The sequence below is a fragment of the Triticum aestivum genome, chromosome 5A (assembly GCF_018294505.1).
Source record: "Triticum aestivum cultivar Chinese Spring chromosome 5A, IWGSC CS RefSeq v2.1, whole genome shotgun sequence".
NCBI lineage: Eukaryota > Viridiplantae > Streptophyta > Magnoliopsida > Poales > Poaceae > Triticum > Triticum aestivum.
Window position 1 is genome coordinate 36,187,765 of NC_057806.1, and position 13,694 is coordinate 36,201,458.

The following is a 13,694-nucleotide window of genomic DNA, read 5'->3' on the forward strand; positions in this document are numbered from 1 at the left end:
GGGAACGAGATGTTATTTGGTTGACACCAAAAGAATTTTTTCATTGAGTCTAGGCTCATTTTTATTTTCCTATGAAATATGAAGGATGGGAATAAATCCTATGTAGAAATAGGAATCCATTCCTATGAACCAAATGGCTCTAAAAAAAATAATTCTATAAGAAAACTATCATTTAGAATTTCTATGAAATTCCTCCGAACCAAAAAAGGCCTTAACGGGTAAATGCTCCGATCACTACTGGATTTTGCTTTACCAGGGTCAAAATTGAGAATAAAACAATTTGGAGAGTTAAGGGCATCTTCAAGGCGGACCCATAAACCTACCGCAACCGCCCGAACCACGGAAGCCATCCAACGCTGATCTATATCGGTCCGCAGCGTGATCCAGACGTGATTTCTCTCGCAAACCGGAGACAAATGTTGGGAGGTTTGCGGGAGTCGGGACCGCTGCCAAGCTCGCGACCGTCCTGGCCCACCAAAACCTGTCACCTGCCCCTCCCGCACTTTCGTTCCGATGCACGCATCGCATTCATGCCGGCCCAGAGCACGCGGAGGCCGTTATTGATGCCATGATGTGACCGAAAGGAGGGAGGGAGGGCGGCGCTGACTGACGTGACCTCTCGGCAGCCGCTGCTTCAATGCGAACGCGGGTTTCCGTGAAACCAACTCCGGCCACTGCGCCGCATTGAAGCGGCCGGCCGTCCCTTCGCCTGGTCCTCGTCGCGGCTATTTAAGCCGTGTGCCAGAGTTGCACAGAGATGCACCACCCCCTCCCCTCCCCCGTCTCCGTGCCCCGAGGCCCTTCCTTTCCCTCTTCGAAGTCGTGGTGATCCGCACTGGCAGATGGAGTTAGCGGAAGCTCCTCCTACGGCAGGTGTTGGCGCCGCCGCAGACGCTCTCCGGGTCCGTCAACGTCCACGGCGGCCGGCTCCTCCGTCAAGGAGGAGATCATCATCTCCTCCGATGACGAGGAGGAGAAGGCGTCGACGCAGTAGCCGCAGGAGCCATCGCGGCATCGGCCCTGACTCCTTAAGGAGGCCGCTCTAACAGACGAAGATTTCGTCTGTCGGATCGAATTAATGACGGAGGGATCACTCTGTGACATGGGGCCATCGTCGTCGTCCCCGACGCAAGTGAAGGAGAAGCCGACCTCCCCGCCGCGTCAAGATAGAGCAGGCATCCACGCTCCTGCCAGTGAAGGAGGAACCGACCTCGCCCCGCAAGAACCACGGCGTCCAGATCGGACGCCTCGTCAAGGAGGAGCCGGCCTCGCCCCCGCACCATCGCGACGTTCAGATCGGACGCCTGCATTAAGGATGAGCCTGCTCCCCGCTGCGCAACCGCTACAGCCGCATTGACGTGTCGTTCTCTCAGCCGCGCCGCGACCGCCTCGCTGTCAAGGAGAAGCTGCCGCCCGCAATCGTGGTTGGTGCGAGCTAGTGCCGTGCATTGGTGAAGCATGCGAGTCGATGTGTACGTGCGTTCATGGGTTTTCTTTGGTGTCGGCCGGCCGACGGCCGTCCGTGGGATCTAGGATGGTGACCTTCAATGGCGGAGCTTTGTGGGGGCCAACCTGGGCCATGGCCCCCCCAGCTCACAAGAATACATGTATATATTCGTTTTGTGTTAAGTCTATTTTTCACTAAAAATCAGCTGAAAATAATCATGTTTGCCCCCCCTCCACCCCATGGCCCCTCCATGATTTCTACTCAAGCTCCGCCACTGGTGACCTTGTTATCCGTTACATTCATGTGGATCTCGGAACGGAGGTTCATTTTATAAGTCCGTTGTAGTAGTACGTTTCTATATGAATTTTTAGTTTGCTATGAACACAAGTCCCATGCGGTAGTAGTTCGATTCTAGATTTAGGAATTTGGACGGACATGCTTTCATTCAAGGGAAAAAAAGATTGTCATCATCATCAGAGACTGTGTGTGTAATGTATCGCACGAAAATTGTTTCATCGAAACGGTCTACTCAACATTTCCAACGGGGACTCTCAAAAGGGACACAATATTTGTCCGGCGACCGGTTCAGAATTGTCTGTGAACATGGTACACATATACGTCCTCTAAGTGTTCGGGTTCGGCTAATTTCATTTTGATCAAATGCATAACAATATAAAAAAATCAAAGTACGGTGTTTATAGCGCCTGATCATAATTGAAAGGAGACGATGTTCATACTTTTTACATACGCCAAATCACAAAAGTCCAGTCCGTGCGGAAAAACAGGTCTGAGCTTCCTCGCTACTCAACCGTTGACTCCTCCTCACCAGCTGCCTTCTTCTCGTCCCCCTTCATCTTGGCCGCCAAGCGCTTGAACATTTTAACACAGACAGCGCACACGATCATCGCCGCATTAGTATTCAACTTGTACATCCTCATGGTTAACATTTTGATATCCTCAAAAGCGGCCATGAGCTTAATCCTCTCTTCGAGAATGTTCTCTTATATTCATGGTTGATATTCTTCTAGCTCCCTGCCATTACGATGTTAAACCTCTCAACCTTATTTTCCTTTCACGCCAGAGCACTTGACACATGCCTTTTCCTTCTTTGCCAAGATGCCTTCGAACCTCTCTGTTATCTTGGCTTTTGCCTCTTCGCACTTCTCCTTCTCCTTCTTCCATGTTTCCCCCGAAACTCCCTTCTAACTTTCTAGTCTTGGATAGGCCGAGGGTGTCGGGCATTTGCGTGGTGGAGATATGGACTCCCGTAAAGCCCCCTTGATTTGCTTTCGGTTTTGCGAGAAAACTGATAGGCGCAAGCATCCGCGGACCAATATGCCTCCACATTGGATGGCAAAGTGTTCCCGTACAACTTGGTCCGGACAGTTGCGAGCATTTTGAGGATCCGCATTGAAGACTGCCCTTAGAAAAAAGGTTGCTACCCCAGAGGTGAGGAAAAGGGAACCCCCTCCCCTCCCCTACCCTCTTTGAGGATACAAGGTCAAATTGTGTGATCTGCTTCACAATGAACACGAGCCATGGCCTAGGGGATATGGCCGCTCACGCATCACACATGAGCTTCGCTAGCCAACTGTGCACAAGATTATTCTGGGCGTGTGATATGTCTCCAACGTATCTATAATTTTTAATTGTTACATGCTATTATATTATCTGTTTTGGATGTTTTATATGCATTAATATGCTATTTTATATGATTTTTGGGACTAACATATTAAACTAGAGCCCAATGTCAGTTTCTATTTTTTCCTTGTTTTACAGTTTCGTAGAAAAAGAATACCAAACTAAGTCCAAACGGAATAAAACTTTCGCGATAATTTTTCTTGAACCAGAAGACACTCAGGAGACTTGGAGTGCAAGTCAGAAGAGCCACGAGGTGGCCACAAGGGTGGAGGGCGCGCCCAGGGGGGTGGGGCGTGCCCTCAACCTTGTGGGCCCCTCGATGGCCTCCTGACCTAGATCTTCCTCCTATATACTCTTATACCCCAAAAACTTCCATGGGAGCCACGAAACCACTTTTCCACCGTCGCAACCTTCTGTACCCGTGAGATCCTATCTAGGGGCCTTTTCCGGCATCCTGCCGGAGGGGGATTCGATCACGGAGGGCTTCTACATCAACACCATTGCCTCTCCGATGAAGCGTGAGTAATTTACCACAGACCTACGGGTCCATAGCTAGTATCTAGATGACTTTTTATCTCTCTTTGATTCTCAATACCATGTGTCTCCTCGATGTTCTTGGAGATATATTCGATGTAATACTCTTTTGCGGTGTGTTTGCCGAGATCCCATGAATTATGGATTTATGATCAGTTTATCTATGAATATTATTTGAATCTTCCCTGAATTCTTTTATGCACGATTTGATATCTTTGCAAGTCTCTTCGAACTATCGATTTGGTTTGGCCAACTAGATTGGTTTATCTTGCAATGGGAGAAGTGCTTAGCTTTGGGTTCAATCTTGCGGTGCTCGATCCTAGTGATAGAAGGGGAACCGACACGTATTGTATTGTTGCCATCGAGGATAACAAGATGAGGTTTTCATCCTATTGCTTGAGTTAATTCCGCTACATCATGTCATCTTACTTAATGCGTTACTCTATTTTTCATGAACTTAATACTCTAGATGCAGGCAGGAGTCGGTCGATGTGTGGAGTAATAGTAGTAGACGCAGAATCGTTTCGGTCTACTTAACACGGACCTGATGCCTATATTCATGATCATTGCCTTAGATATTATCATAACTTTGCACTTTTCTATCAATTGCTCGGCAGTAATTTGTTCATCCACCGTAATAATTCCTTTCTTGAAAGAAGCCTCTAGTGAAATCTATGGCCCCCGGATCTATTTTCCATCATATAAGTTTTCGATCTACAATTCTAGTTTCCTATTTAGTTTCTTTTGCGATCTTTTACTTTTCGTTCCATAAACCAAAAATATTACTTTACCTTTGATCCATCTCTATCAGATCTCACTTTGCGAATAACCGTGAAGGGATTGACAACCCCTTTGTCATGTTGGTTGCAAGTTGGTGTTTGTTTGTGCAGGTATTCGGTGGCTTGTCGCTTTGTCTCCTACTGGATTGATACCTTGGTTCTCAAAACTGAGGGAAATACTTACGCTACTTTGCTGCATCACCCTTTCCTCTTTAAGGAAAAAACTAACGCAAGCTCAAGAGGTAGCAGCGTGCCACTTTGCACATGTATCGACCTGGGTCTCCACGTGTGATTAGATTGTTGCACAGATCTTGATCCTAATGATGAAAAGTGTTATGGCGGGGGCTCGTCGAAAGCCGATTCCGACCACAGCCAAAACATGGTTTTAGCCCTTCAATCATCTGCACCATGGCGCTGGACATGGATGGGATCACATGTTTCATTTTCAAAAACCAACATCTTCTCTAGAATGGTCAGGACTAGATTAATTGTGAATTTTATCCATCACACAATCACAATGCTGTCGACTCATGTGCAGGTGAAGATCGGCTTCCACGAGCCCCCGTCAGGCAATCACAATGGTCAAGAATAGATCGACATTTTATCGAGTCTTCTTTCTTGCGAATCCCTCCCCCCCCCCCATTTTTTCCATATGTGTAGCATTGCTGGTGGTGGATAGGGAGTATCTTGTCTCAGAACAAGGTGTGAAAGCGAACAGGCTAAGAGCATCTATAGCCACATATGGTAAAATCCGGCCCGTCAAATCCTCCTCCTCTTACCCCGGCTGGTCCTCCTCCTTCTCCGGCTCCAGCGAGTCCGGAGGCAGCTCGACAGCGATGCGGGCGACGCGTGCGACTTCCCTCGCCCGGATCTGCTGCTGGATCTCGTAGCGGCGCTCCGGCGTCGGCATGGCATAGTAGGTGATCTTGCTCTGGGCCATGGTGGAGTGCCGGAGCGTGGGCAAAGCACCGGAGCGAGAGAGGGAGGACATGGAAGGGGTCGGACTGGCGGCACGGAGAGGGGGAGGGGGATGAGTTAGGGTTGCAGGACGCCGGCCGTCTTAAATAGCTTGATGTCGTCTTGGGCGGCGAGCCAGAGCGGCGCCACGCGATGTTCCCACCGTGCCGAGGGACGCAACGTCCGTCGGAGCGTCGGTTTTCTGGGTGTTTTCATGTGGTGTCATGTCGTTGGGCCGACGTGGCGGGCGCGCTGGGGCGACCCCATATCCGCCCTATATTTGGGCTGAATATGGGGGGTGTCGGTCAGCCCGGGTGTTTGAGGGCCATTTGAGGGGCCCGTCTGAGTCCAAATTTCATGGCTGGGTAGCGACCAGGCGGCCTGCTCAGACGTTTGAGATGGGTTTGAGGGGTCTGGTTGTAGATGCTCTAGCAAGACGCAGATGACAACGATACAAAATGATAGAAATATATATATATATTCTAGTGCACTCGTTGTAGACATCCTTGAGATACAAATTATTGGGCATGGTACACAAGACCTCAAATATCTAGCCCACGGGCCTTGACTAGTATCTACTCAACCCTTGAAGTCTACAAGACCGTTCCTTTTTTACATGTAGACCATGTGGGATTGAGGGTCGATGGAGCTCTAGCTGATTTCGTTCGTTTAGCAGGAGCCTCGCAAGTGTAGAAGCACAGGGTGCAGTTGAACGCCCACCAATTATCGACCGGTAGTTGACGATCGAGGAACGCTTGCAACGTAAGCAAACTAGTTGTTGTCCTAAGATGGTGATAATTTTATCAAGAGTTGGTACTTATGTCGGGACAAATCAATACTCTCCATTTCGATGAATAAAACGCACACATTTCCTAAAATTTAATTTTAACCTTTAACTAGTTTAAAAATATATATATTTGTGTGTCTTAAAAACCATGAGATTGAAAATTTATTTTCACTATGAATTCAATGGCAGTATATTTCTACCACAAGTTATTGAGTATTTGCTTGGTCTAATTTGTGGTCAAAATTGATTTTTGCGATGCATGCGTGCCTTATTCATTAAATGGAGGGAGTATGTAATTTTAACACCCATGACCGATCGACGTGCAGTAATTAAGGCCCAGTTACCTGATCTGCAAGGCAGTGTAGTACACTCAATTGCCAGCAAGGTCAAGCTTTAAGCGTGAGATTTTCTTCACATGGCTTTAGACTAACGCCGGGTGCGCCGGGTGACCAGATTCTACCGTTGACAGACGAAATCTTGGGTGTGGAGGTTGACTGGGTGCAGTGTGACTCGTGTACTGTAGTCTGTAGTGTAGTGTTATCTTTTTCTTAACAGAATCACACATGGGCTAGATTAGGCAACCAAAGAGTTAACTATTACTCTCTCCCTTCCCAAACATAAGTCTTTTTGGATATTCCAACAAATGACTACATATGAAACAAAATGAATGAATCTATACCTTAAAATATGTCTACATACATCCGTATGTTGTAGTATATTTGAAATGTCTAAAAAAAACTTAAATTTAGGAACAGAAGGAGTATTTTCCATAGCGTCTGACATGCAGAAACATGCATGCATGTAACCTGATTAAGCCAGTGGCCAGTGCAAATAGGTCTTGATGATGATTCGAATCAAAACTAGTCTCCTGCTTCCCAATTCCCATCATTTTCCCTACGTACTCATATAGAAATAGGAGTACTTGATTATCTAGCACCGGTCTTTTGGATCTGTCAGGAAAATTAAATAATCACCATCCTGCAAAAATAATTACTAAACAGCACCAAGAACAAATTCAGCGTCCCACAGAGCTAGTAAAGCCGGATCTGGCTTGCCTGCTCTCATCCGTGCTCCCACCTCATTCTACGGCTGTCTTTTTTTCAGCGTCCCAGAAAGCTAGCAAAGCCAAAGTACGGATGGGCACATAAGCGGGGAACAGACAAGTCTCGTCCAGCAAAGCCAGCCAGGGCAGATGCATGCCGGTGCTTGCCAAACAAAGCCGACCATTAAACTCGTTACATTTACGTGCCGCGGCAGTAGGCCCGATCGCACGCTCATCCCACAAATCAGTGGAGTATATAATGAACTAGTAGTAATTATACTGGCATGCATACTGGATGGTGTACGAGTTTCGGCCGCGCTCGGCGCGATCAATCAACGTTGTAGTATTAAATCATCATCGCCTACAAACAGCCTAGATCTAGTTTTGTATGTGCGCTAGTTTTTTAACCAGAAATAGGACGTTCAAACTACCCAACGGAGACTCTAGTGTCAAACAAACCATTATGAATACCTGCACTGCGTAATTAATTACTGTACTTAATTTGGCCATGCAGGTTAGGCTTAACTATACAGTTTAGAGGGTGCTTGGATACGTTTTAGTCCCATGACTAAAAGTAGTGGGACTAAAACTTGTTAGCCTCACCCATGCTTGGATCCAAATACTAAAGAGACTAAAATCAAGTTATTGAGCATTTATTATCCTCCAAACCCTTCAATCCAGAACTCGCATGTGTTAAAGGAGAGGAATTAAATGAGGAGAGAGAGGGCTAATACATATTTCAGTAGGTTTCATATAACTAAAAAAATTTAGCCTCAAGACTAGTCCTAACCTCTCTTTAGTCAGAGGTACTTGGAACTTTAGCCTCTAAAAGAGACTATTTTTAGTCAGACTAAAAATAGTCCTTTGGATCCAAGCACCCTCTTAGGCACTGCCCAAAATTAGAGTGATCATGTTAATCAACACCACGAAAAAAGTTAATCAACCTGGTCTTTAATCGTCTGCTGGATTTCATACGCAGAAGTTAAACACATGCACCATTCTCTTTACAAATTTGTCTCCGATCGACTATGCAGAAGGCACATAGAGTTAGACTGGCCATAGTGGGGAGTATCTTATATTAGTATGCATGCATATGATATTAGTGTATAATACTACATTCGTAGTGCATAATATTATAGATTAGTATCATACATGATCTCATTTATTGTCATGTATAACACATAGCAGCATAACATTTGTTATGATACGGTATCTACCTATGTTAACCTTTTCTCTCTTTTTTAATTATCTGTCACATAAGCATATTTGTGAGTTCTAAGTGCATGATACCGGTTATATAACCTCACTATGGCCAGCCTTAAACAACAATACACAAGTTGGATATAACACCATTGGATCAGGGGCCAATAAGGCCCAGTTACTCTTTTGACTGATCGGCATACAGTGACAAGTCCATGCCAGTGCCGAAAGTTCAAGCTTTAAGCATCAGATTTCCTTCACATGGCTTTAGAGGAATGCCGGGTGCGCCTGTGTCGAACCCACCGCTGACCTAGGAATTCTTGGGAGGAGAGGTTGACTGGGTGCAATGTGACTCGGTTTTTTTCCCCGAAAAGGGGGACTTTCCGGTCTCTGCATCAGAATGATGCATACAGCCACATTTATTAGAAAGTAAATAAGGTTCAACAAAATCTTAAAATCTGCAAACAAAATGAACGGCTAGCTCACAGAGAGCCTCAACGCTAAAACAGAAAGCCCAACAAGCCACAACCGGCTGACAAAATAAAAGATATGTAAACTAATCGCCTACCTATTACACGACCGCTATCCAAACCGGTTGAAGATATCCCACGCTATCATCTCCCACCGGACAGATCCAGTAACCAAACGCTCCCTGGCCTCCGTCGGAGTGAGTAAGGACCACATACGGATCAGCGCAGTAGCCCGGAATAAAACCTGCAAAAAATGAATAGTTGTTGTTCTGTTAAAAGCCAAATCATTTCTGCAATTCCAAATTGCCCATAACAACGCACATACTCCTACACGAATGTGTCTAGCTGTTTCGAACTCTATCCCAGCAAGCCATGCCCCGAATAACGTGTTGACCGAAGTCGGAGGAGTAATGTTAAAGGCAATTTGCACAGAGCGCCACAAACCTCGTGCCAACAGGTAGTCAAAAAAGAGGTGCTTGATAGTCTCATCCCGATCACAGAAACTACACCTAGTAGAACCTGTCCAGTTGTGCTTAACTAGATTGTCCTTTGTTAAAATTACTTATTTATGTACAAATCACATAAACACTTTAATCTTCAAAGGGACCTTAACTTTCCAAACCTCTTTGGAACTAGGAATCACACTAGAGTTAATGATATCGATATACATCGATTTAACTATGAACTCCCTAGATCTAGTAAGCTTCCAACACAACTGATCGGGCTGAGGAGTTAACTGAACCTCCATCAGTCTACGAACCAAGTGAAGCCATGCTTCCCATCGATCACCCACAAGCATCCTCCTAAACTGAATGTTGAGTGGAATGGACTGCAAAACCGTGGCAACAAGAGCTTCACGACGCTGAACAATACGATATAGGGACGGATACCGAGTCGCCAAAGGCGCGTCGCCAAGCCACGTATCCTCCCAGAAGCGAGTGTTGTTGCCATTACCGACAATACACCTAGTTCTGTTAAAGAAGGTAGCTTTGATTCTCATGAGCCCCTTCCAGAACGGCGAATCAGTTGGTCTCATTGTGACCTGGGACAGGGTCTTGGACTGCAGATATTTACTACGTAAAATCTGCGCCCACGTTGCCTCCGTCTCAAATGACAACTTATACAACCACTTACTAAGCAGGCATCTGTTCTTGACTTCAAGATTTTCAATACCAAGGCCCCCCTGGTCCTTTGGTCGACAGATAATATCCCATTTGGCCAGTCGGTATTTTCCCTTAAGTTCATCACTCTGCCAAAAGAATCGGGATCGATAGAAGTCCAGCCTTTTCCTAACCCCAACTGGGACCTCAAAGAAGGATAAGAGGAACATAGGTAAACTCGTGAGCACCGAGTTAATAAGAATCAACCGGCCTCCATAAGACATGAGTTTCCCTGTCCAGTAACTCAGTTTGTTCTCAAACCGATCCTCGATACACTTCCACTCGCTGTTTGTTAGCTTACGATGGTGAATGGGAATACCGAGATACGTAAAAGGTAAAGCCCCCACTTCACAACCAAACAATTGTCTATATGCCTCTTGTTCGTCTTTGGCTCAACCAAAGCAGAACAACTCGCTTTTATGGAAATTAATCTTTAGCCCCGTCAATTGTTCAAATAAGCATAACACTAACTTCATGTTTCTCACTTTTGCCAAATCGTGTTCAATGAAGATGGTTGTATCATCGGCGTATTGCAGAATGGACACACCACCATCAACTAGATGAGGCACCAAGCCACCCACCTGACCGGCTTCTTTTGCCCTCCCTATCAGGATCGCCAACATATCAACCACAATATTGAACAATATTGGAGACATAGGATCGCCTTGTCTCAGACCCTTATGCGTTTGGAAATAATGACCTATATCATCATTCACTTTAATTCCAACACTCCCTTTTTGCGTGAATGTTTCCACCTGGCGTCGCCAAGCTTCATCAAAGCCCTTCATGCGTAAGGCCTGTTGAAGGAACGGCCATTTGACTATATCATATGCCTTCTCGAAATCCACCTTGAAAATAACTCCATCAAGTTTTTTCGTGTGAATCTCATGGAGCGTTTCATGAAGGACGACAACCCCTTCCAGGATGTTCCTGTCCGGCATGAAAGCCATTTGAGTAGGCTGCACCACGACATGCACAATATGTGTTAGCCTAATTGTCCCAACCTTGGTAAATATTTTGAAACTGACATTCAGAAGACAGATAGGCCGAAATTGCTCGATTCTCACGGCCTCTATTTTCTTAGGAAGCAGGGTTATTGTTCCAATATTTAGCTGGAAAAGCTGCAAATGTCCCGAGAACAACTCATGGAACATCGGCAACAGGTCCCCTTTAATAATATGCCAGCACTTCTTATAAAACTCAGCCGGGAAACCATTCGGACCAGGTGCCTTATTATTTTTCATCTGGGAAATGGCCTCGAAAACCTCCTTTTCCAAAAAATGGGCGGTTAAGATATCGTTCTCCACAGCATTAAGTTGAGGTACATCTTCGACCCTAGACTCATCCAGAGACACACAGTTCTCCTCTGGTGGTCCAAACAATCGTTTGTAGTACTCAGTAATGTAAAGCTTTAGGTTTTCCTGACCGATAATCGTACCCTCATCTTGCTATAGCTGGAAGATTCTCTTCTTCCTATGTTTGCCATTGGAAATCATATGGAAGAATTGAGTGTTCGCGTCCCCCTGGACCATTCTTCGTACCTTGGCCCGCAGTGCCCACTTTAATTCTTCTTCACGAAGGAGTTCTTTCAGCCTCATCTCAGCGTCAAGCTTGGTATGAAGCTCAGTGGCTGGAAAAACTGTGGTTTCTGCTTTTACATCTAAGGACTGAATAAGGGCAAGGAGCCATTCCTTTTCAACCTTATAAATCCAACTGAGATGTTTAGCCCACCCATGTAGGAAACTTCTCAAATGCCTAATCTTATTCTGCCAGCGCTCAAGCGCATTCCTACCGCCTGCATCCTTAGCCCACTCTCTGGCTACGAGATCTAGGAAGCCTTCTCTTTCGAACCACGCAAGCTCAAACGAGAACAAATTATTGTTGCCCGAGTAGGTAGCCCCACCAGAGTCAAGAAAAAGAGGCGTGTGACCAGAAATCCCACGAGAGAGAGCCTAAACTGTTACAAAGGGAAACTTCTGTTCCCATTCGACACTTGCGAGTACCCGATCCAACTTTTCAAACGTTGGATTTGGCATGGCGTTAGCCCATGTGAACTTCCTACCTGAAAGCTCAATCTCTCTCAGATCCAAGATTTCAATAATAGTGTTGAACATAAACGACCATCTCCCGTCAAAATTATCATTGTTCTTCTCATCACGTCTCCTAATAATGTTAAAGTCTCCCCCAACCAGAATGGGGAGCTGCTCAGACCCGCAAACTCTAACAAGGTCGGCCAAGAAATCCGGTTTGAATTCTGCCTGCGCGACACCATACACCGCCACCAGAGCCCAGTCAAAACCATCAACCTTGGACCGCACCCTGAACTTAACAGCAAAATCTCCCATGACCACACTTCGAACTTTGAGAGACTCGCATCTAACACCAAGTAAGATCCCTCCCGATCTTCCTCTCGGTGGCAGACAATGCCAGTCAAACTCAATACCCCCCGATAAAGTGTTGAGAAATTGTGGTGAGAAATTTGCTCTACCAGTTTTTGACAACGCAATAAAATCCAATCGATGCTCGATGGATGCTTCTGCAAGAAACCTTCTTTTAGCCAAGTCCTTAAGACCTCTGCTATTCCAAAAGATTCCTCTCATATCTCGTCATGGAATTTTTTAGCCGTGCGGATCCTAGCACTCCTACGTACTGCGGACGTCGGGTAAATCTTGCGCTTCCATTTGCGCTTAGGGCTGGTCCTCGTGTCCACCCAGTCCTCTCTCCCCGTTTCGGGGGGTCTAACTACATCCATCTCGACACTCTCATCCTCCTCCTCTGGCTCCGGGAGGGGAGGCATGAGATCGGCACAAAAATCATCGAGCACCCGGACTCCCAAAGCATCAATCTCGGAATCATTCATGGGTTTGACGGCAGCTAATTTATGAATCAAATCTAAAGCCCTCTCGGCCTCTAGATCTAGCAAATCATTGATGGAATTAGAAATTTCACCCTCATTACTACCTAGTGAAATCCCTAATTGGTTTGCATTATCAACAATCTCATCATTCGAAAAATGCGAGATGGAATTAGAAGTATTCACCGACATGCCAGTAGTGACCTGGACGTCACGAAGCTTGGCCGCCCTCACGGCGCAGTGCTGCTGCATGTCGTCCACCTCCGGACGGCCTGAAGACGACAGCTCAACCGTCGGCCCTCAGACGCCTGGTCCGGAATCCCGCCGAACTGTATAACCTCCTCCCGAGTGAAGTTGCCCGAGGAGTGACCGCCTGTCACCCCCCGAACACTCAACCGGTCCCCACGACCGGGAGAGGGCGTCGAGTCAGATGATGGGGAACCAAGGGCCACCTGCCCCCGCTCCCCATCCACCCCAGACCGCAGGCCAGGAGTGCTCGCCGACGCCAACGGTGGGGCAGTCCCCCTAGGCATGGAAGGTGAAGAGGGCCCCGAGGCCACCCGCCCCAAGCCCCCTCCATAGACCGGACCTACCACCTGCAGTACCGGCCCAGCGATAGGTGAAGAGGGCGCCGAGGCCACCTGCCCCGGCCCCCCTCCCGAAGGTAACTCCTCCCTCATGGTGGCCCCGACCGGAGCGAGAGGAGAAGGGGGCGCCGAGGCCACCTGCCTCGAGCCCCCTGCAGAGCTCGGAACCACCACCTGCAGCTCCGCCGTCTCAACAATATCCGAGGGAGGCGAGATCACTATCTCCAGACCCCCCC